We start from the raw sequence: 10,277 nt of genomic DNA, 5'->3' as shown, positions 1-10,277 counted from the left end.
GGTCAATGAAAAGTATTTTACAACATTAAATGATTAATTCTGGAAACTTCAAGTATTTTATTCTGTTGCGTATTAAGTCATTACACTAAGAGATTCTTACGCAGAGTTCCTTGTTCTGGAAAGCTATATCAGTCTTGTGAGAGATACATTGAGAATCTTGAATAATTTATTTAAATGGATAAACCTTTCGTTGGAATTGCAGAGTTTGGAACATTTATTTTAAACAAACAATACCATTTGCTGAATTATTGTGAAATTATTCAAAGACTTGAATATATTATTAGTTTTCAATTTACCGTGTAATATTCATAGACATTTTGGGGCTTAACATTCTTTGGATTTGCGTTGAATTCAAGTAAACAATTTTGGATATTAATAGTGATTCTTCTGTGGTGTTAGCACGTAAGCACGTTATAATTTTCATTCGGAATACCTTTGGAACATATCCGGATTACCTAGAATTGATAGAACAGTTAGGAATTTTAGGAATTCATGCCATCTTCTAACTTATTTTTTATCTGTCACTTTGAATTTATATATTTAATTATAGAATACGTGTTGGTTTTGCTCTTTTTTATTACGTAGTTTGAGCCCCTACGACGAAAGATTGTAATAACAATATCGTTTAATTCATCTTTTCATCTTTCTCAAACAAGGTTATACCTTCTTTAAAGGAAAGAATATACTATTTCAACAAGACAATATCTTGCTAAGCAAAATAATATACTGTTTAAACAAAATATTCTCTTGGTAAAACAACATAATACATTGTTTAAACGAAATAGTACATTGATTAAACAAGATATTATTTCGTTTAAATAAGATAATATCTTATGTGAACAGGGTTATAAAACAATATCCGGCACTCTCCTGCAACCATAGCATTGACATTGTCAGTACTGGAAAATCGGTATAGATTTATTATAAATGAAGTGTCTGGTTTAATCATGACGATACTGGCCATTTCGTGCAAATACTGAATAGACTATTTGTCCATCTATTATCCACTCCTACGAATATTTTTTGAACAAAATACAATTGTACGAAATCTGAAGGTACAGAGAAAAAAAATGGAATGTCCTATGATATTAGTTAGCCAAAAATAACCATATCTGTATTCCAAGAATACATATTTAAAGCATATAAGTCAAAGTTCTTTTGCTGGTGAATGTTTAACCAATACAGCAAAGTTTATTATTTAAAAAAAGTATTCCCGATGAAAATACGAAATTATTTCTTTCAGTATTGGATGACTATTCTATTAAGAAGCCATGTCTGGAGTAAATGATGCGTACAGATACCCTGACATTAATGGTTCAGTATAACATTCGCTACCAATGAACGAGTCATTTTGCAAGACATTGCGGATAAAATTGTAGCGTTTTTATGTTTCATTTTTGTTATTTATCAATGACATAATATCTGAAACTTCTAGATAATCAATTTCCTAAATGATTATTATATATTTCAATTAATCCTGTCGAATGGGCTTGTAACGTGGAAGATTAATTTGACGTTCAGGAATTTAAATTGTTAGCATATCGGCTTTCTTTTTGACATGCACTTAATAATACCAGCGCGTTTGAAACAGCAGTAATGCAAACAAACGTGCTTCTTTGTCAGTAATAATTGCAGGCATTCATTACACACCCACCCACACACACACCAACCCACCCACCCACACTGAAAGACAGACAGACAGATAGACAGACAGGCAGAAGGATAGATAGATAGATAGATTAAAGGACATATTCAGTACAGAGAACAACCGGGTTCTAGTCTTTCGATTGATTATCCGTTGTCCTTTTTTCAGGGAATTCAGAAAAATTATTTACCACGATATTATTGTTCATTGCCGAATATAGAAAAATGTAACAAGAAATGCCAGAAAATAATTAATTACGTACTAGTGATTAATTTTTTGCATTAATAATAATTTGGCCTTCACATATGTAAATTACATGGTATTTTAATGGTATATTTCATTGGTCGACCAAAAACGTATTGCACCTACTTAAAACCTATTTTTTAGTCGACAAAGGAGGGAGCAATATTCCATTCTGCGGGTTGTACTTCCGTATTAAGCGGGCTCGATCATGGCCATACCCAGCAGTAACGTTGAAGAACGGGCTGTCATTCCTTAACAGTAGGTAGGTTTAATTTGATATTGATCGAAAACGTTGAATCTTTTAGCTAAACACTGATGCTAAAGTTATTACGCTAAGTGATGTGTGGCCTGAGATTTCAGTGTATCAGTAGCAATTCTGAAATAAATCGTAGGATAAATGGAGATAATGTTTCGATGCGAGGGTGAGGGATAGGCAAATGCCGCTGGGGGTCTGTTTCTTTTAGCTGAAATTTTCAGTGTTTTGTCTCACCTTGTACTGCGTCTTCTTTATTAGATTTGGTTTTTGACATCCGGGTGTTTTGGGGCTGTTTCAACTCTTTATTCTCTAAGTAGAGTACTTAAAATTATAAATTGCCTAAAATGATAATAAAAAAAATTAAAGTTTGGAAGATGTTGAGATTAAAAAGATGGATGGATAAAATTATTGATGTCAAATCTATCTTTGTTCATGTTTTTAAATACGTGCTGACAGGTTTGTCCTACATTTTTATTTTTGTTATCTAATAAATAACATCATAAATTTGCAGTTTGTATCATAACGGATCTTAAATGTTTCTTTGATGTTACTGCTGCTATAGTATATGTTTTCACTCAGACAATAATGTCTTGGTCATTATATTTACTTAATGAACCATGACCTTTAAACATTTAACTACCATAACTTATTTGGTACTGAAACATGATGCTATTGTTGTTGTTGTAGGGTTTAACGCCATTTTTCAGCACATTTTTAGGCTATACATGGCGGCCAGGATTAATGGTGGAGGAAGAACCCGGGAAAACACCGGGAAAAAACACCGACCCACGAGAACCTACTGGCAAGCTTTCTCACATACCCACATTAGCCAAATCCGAGACTCAAACCCACGCAGACAGAGGTGAGATGGCAATGGTCCGTAACGGAGAGCGCTTTAGACCACTCGGCCACTCGGGGCCCCGAATCATGATGCAAATTTAAATCTGATGCCACAGCCAACATACCCTACTCTCCATTTGTGTGTGTGTGTGTGTGTGTGTGTGATTTGTATTTTTAACCTATCTTTAATAAGTTTTCAGTCATATCGCTACGATGTCTGCAGTGTAACAGTTTATAGTGATGTCTAGCACTGGGGCATCATGCCTCAGACATGTAACATGTTGTCCCATCCAGTCACATTATCCTTACACCAGGCCGACCAGTCCTAACACTACTAACCTCTTAATGCTGAGAGCCTAGCGAGGTAGCTGTTAATACCATATTTTTGTATGTCTTTGCTATGACTCGGTCGGGGTTCAAACCCGCGGCCTCCAGCATCCGAGCCGGACGCTCTAACCACTAGGCTACCAGAGCGGTCTCCAGTTTTATATATATATATATATATATATATATATATATATATATATATATATATATATATATATATATATATATATATATATATATATATATATATATATATATATATAATAGACATACTTTATCTTGTCCTTCTATTATTATTTATGCTTACGTGCATACTTCCATTCAGCTTTATTTCAACACTGTTCCTTAGGGGATATGTATACACCTACAAGGCATTGTGTGTTATAGTTACCTATTCTTTCTGAAATTACAATTTTCGTTTTACTCGGGCCATTGTAGGTATATAAGAAAAATTGTCAGTAACTTCCCATGGGTCGGTGGTTCTTACCGGGGTTTTCCTCGGGTTCTTCCTACAACAGTTATATTGTCTACCATGTACATAAAGCCTGTTACGGAAAATTGGCAATAAACCCACAACAAAAATTTCTGCCTTTATCACACTCGTCTTTATCCAATTATAGAAGTTTATCGTATGCGCTACCAAATATAAGACCTTTCTGTCTTATAACAAAAAGCGGCAGTATTTCATATACAAATTAATGTTTAACAAATAACCTTATAAAAACATAACAGAAAATTATATGCAACAAACTATATCCCTTCCTTTTACTCACATCTCACGCATTTTGACCTCAGTTACAGCTTAGTTATATGCCATTATTCTTGTATTGTCTATTGTACAGGACAAATCATATTTTTCATTCACACACACACACACACACAGAGACATATATATATATATATATATATATATATATATATATATATATATATATATATATATATATATAAGTTTATTTGCAGACCCCACCCCCCGAACTTGCATGTGATGTAAAATGTAAAATTGCTGTTGCCTATATACGAAAATTAACAAACCCGTCAAATTTTGCCCCCTCTCTCCGAATCAAGTTTAGCCCCCTCCCCCCTGAAAAAGTTGAAATGACGTCCCTGATACAATCCCATATAGTTTGTTGTAACGAATGAAATGATTTCGTGTTTAGTAAAGGATTTGTAAACAGCTGTTTTATTAACCTTGTAAAATGCGTGCAACTGAATGTTCATAACTATCACAACCTCATTTTACTACGATAACTCCACATTGGGACTTTATTTGATATGCATGAAAGGGGCACGACATTCAATAATTTACACTGCAAGTCGAGTCCATCAAACTCGCCCGCCCTCTCCCTCAGTCGAAAGTAGGAGCATGCGGCATGCGGTAGGCGTATAAAACACGTTCCTCCAGGTGTGAAAATACTTAAGTGCAACCAGACCTTGTTTCAAGAACAATGCGTCTGAATTTTATATTTTCTGGCTGTTTACTTTCTATAGCGTGGGAAAATCTTAACCTGTTGTAAATCCTATAAATTGTTCGTAGCTTGCGCATCTATAAACATTCTCACCTTATCCATTTCCCTTGGAAGTATGTCAGTACTCTGTGATAGTTTTCAAACTGATTTCAGGATTATTGACGAATCTGTCCGATCTGAATTCCGTTCGGGATTTCTCCCACATATGTCATTTCTAGCGGAATTCCGAATAGCCCATGAGACATAAAGACTTACAAGGTCAAATTCAGCGAAAATGCACAGAGGGTGCACAAAAATTAACCAAGGATAATAAATAAAGTATAAAATAAGCCATGGAATAAAACGACTTTTCCTTTTTATACAACTAAAGAATTTATATATACAAGTAAGATTTTGTAAATATTGCCGATTTAAAAGAAAATGAAATAACTGTCGTATACTTTGTGGAATCTGCAGTTGATGATAACATATGTTAGTAATTTTAATGGGTCAAGATCAAGAACAGTGTAAAAAGTGTAGAATATAAATCATTCACAATATCTAACAGGCATTTTTGCCATTTTAAGATTGCAAATAGATCTTTAAAAACGATTACACATTTTGTTTATAATAAAAAAAACATTCGTCCGTGATTCAGTCTGTGCAATTATGAAGCAGACTTTATCAAGTGCTTTTCACAAAACTGATGAAAATAGGTTAATTTAAAAAGTCTCTGCTTTTCATCTGGAATAAAAGTACTGTAGACGAAACAATTGGTGGATCTGAAATAATATTCTAAAGTAGCAAAACAAATGTGAAAAAGCAGAGATAATTTTTAGATATGACTCAATATACCCATAGAAACAGTGAAACGTATAAATGATTTTAAGTCCCACGTTAGCTGTTATTTCAAAACTTAATTTAATGCATGACACATTTCTTATCAGTTTAAAAATCAATATCTTTGAAATTGCATACATGTCAAGTTTCTATTTTAAATAAAATCCGTACATTACGTTTTATCTTCCATACTCTTCAATAGAAACAAACTTCAACAACTTACCTTTTCAGCGATGCTGTTATACTGTCTTCCGCATTAGACGATAAGGTCAGTGGTACTAAACGAACCAGATGTATCCACTCTCAACAAATCCATAGCTATTAGCACCCAAAAAATATTTCAACAGCATACTTGATTCACAATCCACTAGACCTCATTTGGGTGTGAGAATTTCGCCACAATATCAGAACCCCATCATCCACGACCTCGTTAAAGATAAACTTCATCTGCTTATATGTGTACAACTTTCCCGACAGCTGTTTTAGGACTGACTGCCGTGTAGATTTGCATTTTCATCCTGCACAGTATGTTTAGAAGTGACTATGCGCACATAGGAAAAGTACACTTTTTCATTCGAACCAGATGTAAATTTCCAAGCCAATGCATGCCAATCATAGCGCAATGTAGTATTCCACTTTTGTCTCTGACATATATCGTTATCATTAAAGAAACTATACTTGGCAGTGATCGCGTTTACCACTGTTTGTAGCCCAGTTCTCTCAGAACAGAGGAGAAAAAAGCTAAATAAAGCAGAATTGTTTTAGTTTAAGAAACAGCCTCGCAGTCAATACGCGTATAAGGGCACTGCCTTCCACAGATAACTTGAATCTAGCAAATAGAGCGCGTTGCGGTACCTTCCATCTGTATACAGAGAACTTGGCACAAGCATTATCCAATTTAACTCTGAGTGGGCGTACTCTAAAGTGGAATACAATTAGACAATGCGCGCACTATGTTCTCTATACGGCTTTAATCTCAAGCTAGGCATATCTCATTTTGCTTATAACAACAAATACAATAATACCATCAAATATAAGTTAACATTTTGGCGCGAAAGATGGGCTGCTAAGGTCAAAGGCTCACGAGCCACTGTGTCAATTCCACTCGCTGCCACTGACCTACTACCCATGAGGATGTATGTATTCATGTCACTTGCATTTTGTATTCATCATAAGAGGTCAGACATTTACTTATTTCAACGAGTCATACCAAAGACTTATAGAAACGATGCTAACAACTGCCTCGCTAGGCGTTCGGTGTTAAAAGGTAAGTGTTAGGACCGGTCGGCCTGGTGTCAGGATAATGCAAATGGGTGGGACATGATGCTACATGTCTGTGGCATGATGTCCCAGTGCTAGACATCACCATAAGCTGCCACACTTGAGACATCGTAGCGAGATGACTGAAAAATCGTTAAAGCCACGTTAAAAATCCAAAATCACACACACACGCGCGCGCGAAAATAAATAGGGATTTAACGAGGATTTCACCAGCAAGGTTACAGAATTTTATACTGGCCATGTGTGGTTACTAAAAAAAAGAACAGCTAAAGAGAACAATGAAACGACGAGGAACGACGAAATATGTACAAAATGTAATCACAAGGAAAACGCAACGACACCCCCCCCCCCAAAGGAAGGGCATATGCAAGCAGTTGTTGCTATTGACGCTTTGGATTTAATGGTGTTATTTTAATAACTGTATTGGTAAACAAATGGAGATAATTGTATGTAATTTTTTGTGCATGGTTTCGTTTTTTATTTCTTTTTTATTCTTCTTAATAAATGAGTTTTTTGTAAGTGAATATTTTAGTACAACTATAAGCGGATGATTCAGTTTAAATACTTTGTTATATATTCCTGTTATAATACGAAAGAAGGGCAAAACATAGAAGAATACGATTGAAAATCTCTCTCCTTCCCTCGCTTTTCTCTCTCTCTCTCTCTCTCTCTCTCTCTCTCTCTCTCTCTCTCTCGCTATATATATATATATATATATATATATATATATATATATATATATATATATATATATATATATATATTCAACTCTAACGTAATATTCAGTGACATTCGTGCGCTTTCACCTCAATATCCTCAACATACTCAGCCATTTCTCTTATTTAGACGCGGAAAAAATGGATAAGACACAGAAGAAGAATTGGGAAGTATAGGAAAAAAATTGGTTTCATTTCTATATAAATTGAAGAGTACAAACAGGAACCGAACATAGTTTATTGCAAAGGAAACATTCAAAGAGATAGCCGGTGAGACCTGGTCTGAAAGCAAGTTTGCATAAATGGACGAGAAAATAATCAAGAAGAATAAAATATTTATGAATGTTGGAGCTAGTTAAAATTTCGAAACGTGAACAGTGTTAAAAAATCAGTATTCCATGTAAAACTTAGTTGCATGGCAAGTAAATATTCTTGTAATGGCAACAATTGTAACATTTGTGTTTTGAGGAACAACTATGACAATAAAGCAACGAGTACACATTTTATTTATGAACTGGTTTTTCGACATTTCTCAGTACTTTCTGATGTCTTTTTTAAATTTGCATGATTTAAAGGTATCAAAATGGCATACAGCTCAGATAGTTGCAAACCTGTTTAACTGTCAACACTCAAGTGAAGAATCTAACTCCATATCATGCCACACAGTCATTTTAAATTTAATTTGAAATATGTACAAGTTTTTGATCAGAAGAAACACCCTTTTCACTAATGCTAGATTGTAAATTACGACAACCGACAATCGTTTCGAAATTTTAATTAGCTCCAACATTCATAAATATTTTATTCTTCTTGATCAACGAAGAAAATGGCAAATATTATATATTATAGCTAGCGTAAACAGATACAAATTGAGAAGATGCAATCGAATAAACAGACAGAAGATCCCCAAATAAGTTGAATCATTCAAAATGGCAAATGTCATTACTGAGGTAATTGTGGGCAAACTTTGCTTCTGACATGTTATACCTAGTTCATCATTTTAACATCCTCATGTTTTTTTAAATGCTTCGAAAATGAATGGACCAAAATAATGAGGGTACTGAGTTCAGATTGAATACAGCGTTTTGAAAACCCTTGTTATATATGAACCCATCAAATATTGTATAATTATAAACAAAGTCTCGAATTCAAGAAATTGCATTCAGCGATTATATAACCGTACTGGCATTAAAGTAATTGTTCACTTTTCAACTTCTTCAACGTGTGTCTGGGCTGTATTAATCTCATCCCAGATCATTTGCATTTTCAAGATTGTGCAGTTTTCTTTATATATTGTCACGCTAAGGCAACGACATCGCCAGATAGTTCAGTATGTATGTTCTTACTTTTTACAAGACAAATGCTGCTAACGTGGCGTTTTAAAGCAATTCCAAGTGTTAATACAATTTCCACCAGCTCTCTTACAAAGTAATCCATTTTAGTCAAACCTCTATGATACAGAGCAACTCAAAACGCTTATAAAATGCTTTACAAATATGTTACAAAGACTGAGTGCTGCGTGAAAGTTGGTGGGAATCGGTAGAAGCACTCAAAATGGTTCGTTTGAACGTAAGTTAGGAACCTTTGCTTGTGAAAAGTAATTACATACTTATAGTAATATCTGCTGGCACGGGTATCTGTAGGACTGTGCAAGTTATTGATATATGGACATGCCAAAGCGAAAACGCCAAAAGTTGGCACAGTCTAAGCAAACGAAAACAAATTCCCATTCTCTGATATTTACGTTTCACGGGGCTGATTCATAAAGGCGTGTGATAGCTCTTTCAAAAAGAAAAGTTTCTCTACATTAAAATGATGCATAAGTTATTAAAAGTTTTACTATATTCGGGAAGAAGACCATTTAAAAAAATCACGGACGAAGCTAAAATCTGCAATTGATTTACCTCGTAGACAAATATTATAGTTGTTGGGTTTAACGCCATTTTCGAACACATGATAGGCTAAACATGGCGGCCAGTATAACTGGTGGAGGAAGAACCATGGGAAGAACCGCCGACCCACGAGTAGCTACTGGCATGCTTTCTCACGTACACACGTTAGCCGAGCCTGAGATTCGAACCCACGCAGACAGAGGTGAGATGGCAGTCATCCGGAACGGTGCGCTCTCTAGACCACTCGGTCACTCGCGACCCCGACAGATCTTGTCTCAGTTTATGTCTGTTTGTTAGATGACATATATTAGAAGGGTTTTAAAGCTGCTGACCTCATGACGAACATATCAATTTCATGATTTTGATTCATTTCTGTATAATGTTTGCGTCCAACTCTGTTATAATTGAAGTCGAATTATTTTGCGATATGTTTGATACTGACAGCAAGTAGTCGAAAGTAATTGGTAATAGATGCATACTAGATTTTAAGCAATTTCGAACTTCGGCGCTTGCTAAGGGTAGTAAATGCACACATATTTCGCATATTTATTGTCATAGTTGAAATCATCTTCAGCTAGGCCCAGAGAAGAGTAAGTAGTCATGTATTATTTATGTTATAACCAACATTTACCCGGTAAAGTGAAGAGGTTAATTGAATTTGCTTAATGTAATTTCTCTTGATACAGCTTTATATATATATATATATATATATATATATATATATATATATATATATATATATATATATATATATATATATATATATATATATATATACACTTACAGGCA

The 10,277-nt window shown here is 34.5% G+C and overlaps 1 protein-coding gene across 9 annotated transcripts in view; it reads right to left on the bottom strand.

Moving 5' to 3' along the window:
• Nucleotides 1-6,533, bottom strand: part of LOC149780296 (uncharacterized) — a 138,166-nt gene extending 131,633 nt beyond the window's left edge. For 3 of the 9 annotated variants that reach the window (XR_016415049.1, XM_089937116.1, XM_089937118.1), the window contains exon 1: nucleotides 5,823-6,514. The gene's annotated coding sequence lies outside the window, so the exon portion shown is untranslated. Of the gene's footprint in view, nucleotides 1-5,822 lie in introns of all 9 variants that reach the window. The other 6 variants (XR_016415044.1, XR_016415047.1, XR_016415043.1 and 3 more) reach the window with 5 other exon arrangements.
• Between the last annotated feature and the right edge of the window lie 3,744 nt (nucleotides 6,534-10,277).

The sequence above is a fragment of the Sinohyriopsis cumingii genome, chromosome 16 (assembly GCF_028554795.1).
Source record: "Sinohyriopsis cumingii isolate HCF-2022 chromosome 16, ASM2855479v2, whole genome shotgun sequence".
Classification (NCBI taxonomy): Eukaryota; Metazoa; Mollusca; class Bivalvia; order Unionida; family Unionidae; genus Sinohyriopsis; species Sinohyriopsis cumingii.
This window is presented reverse-complemented; position numbering and strand designations above follow the sequence as displayed.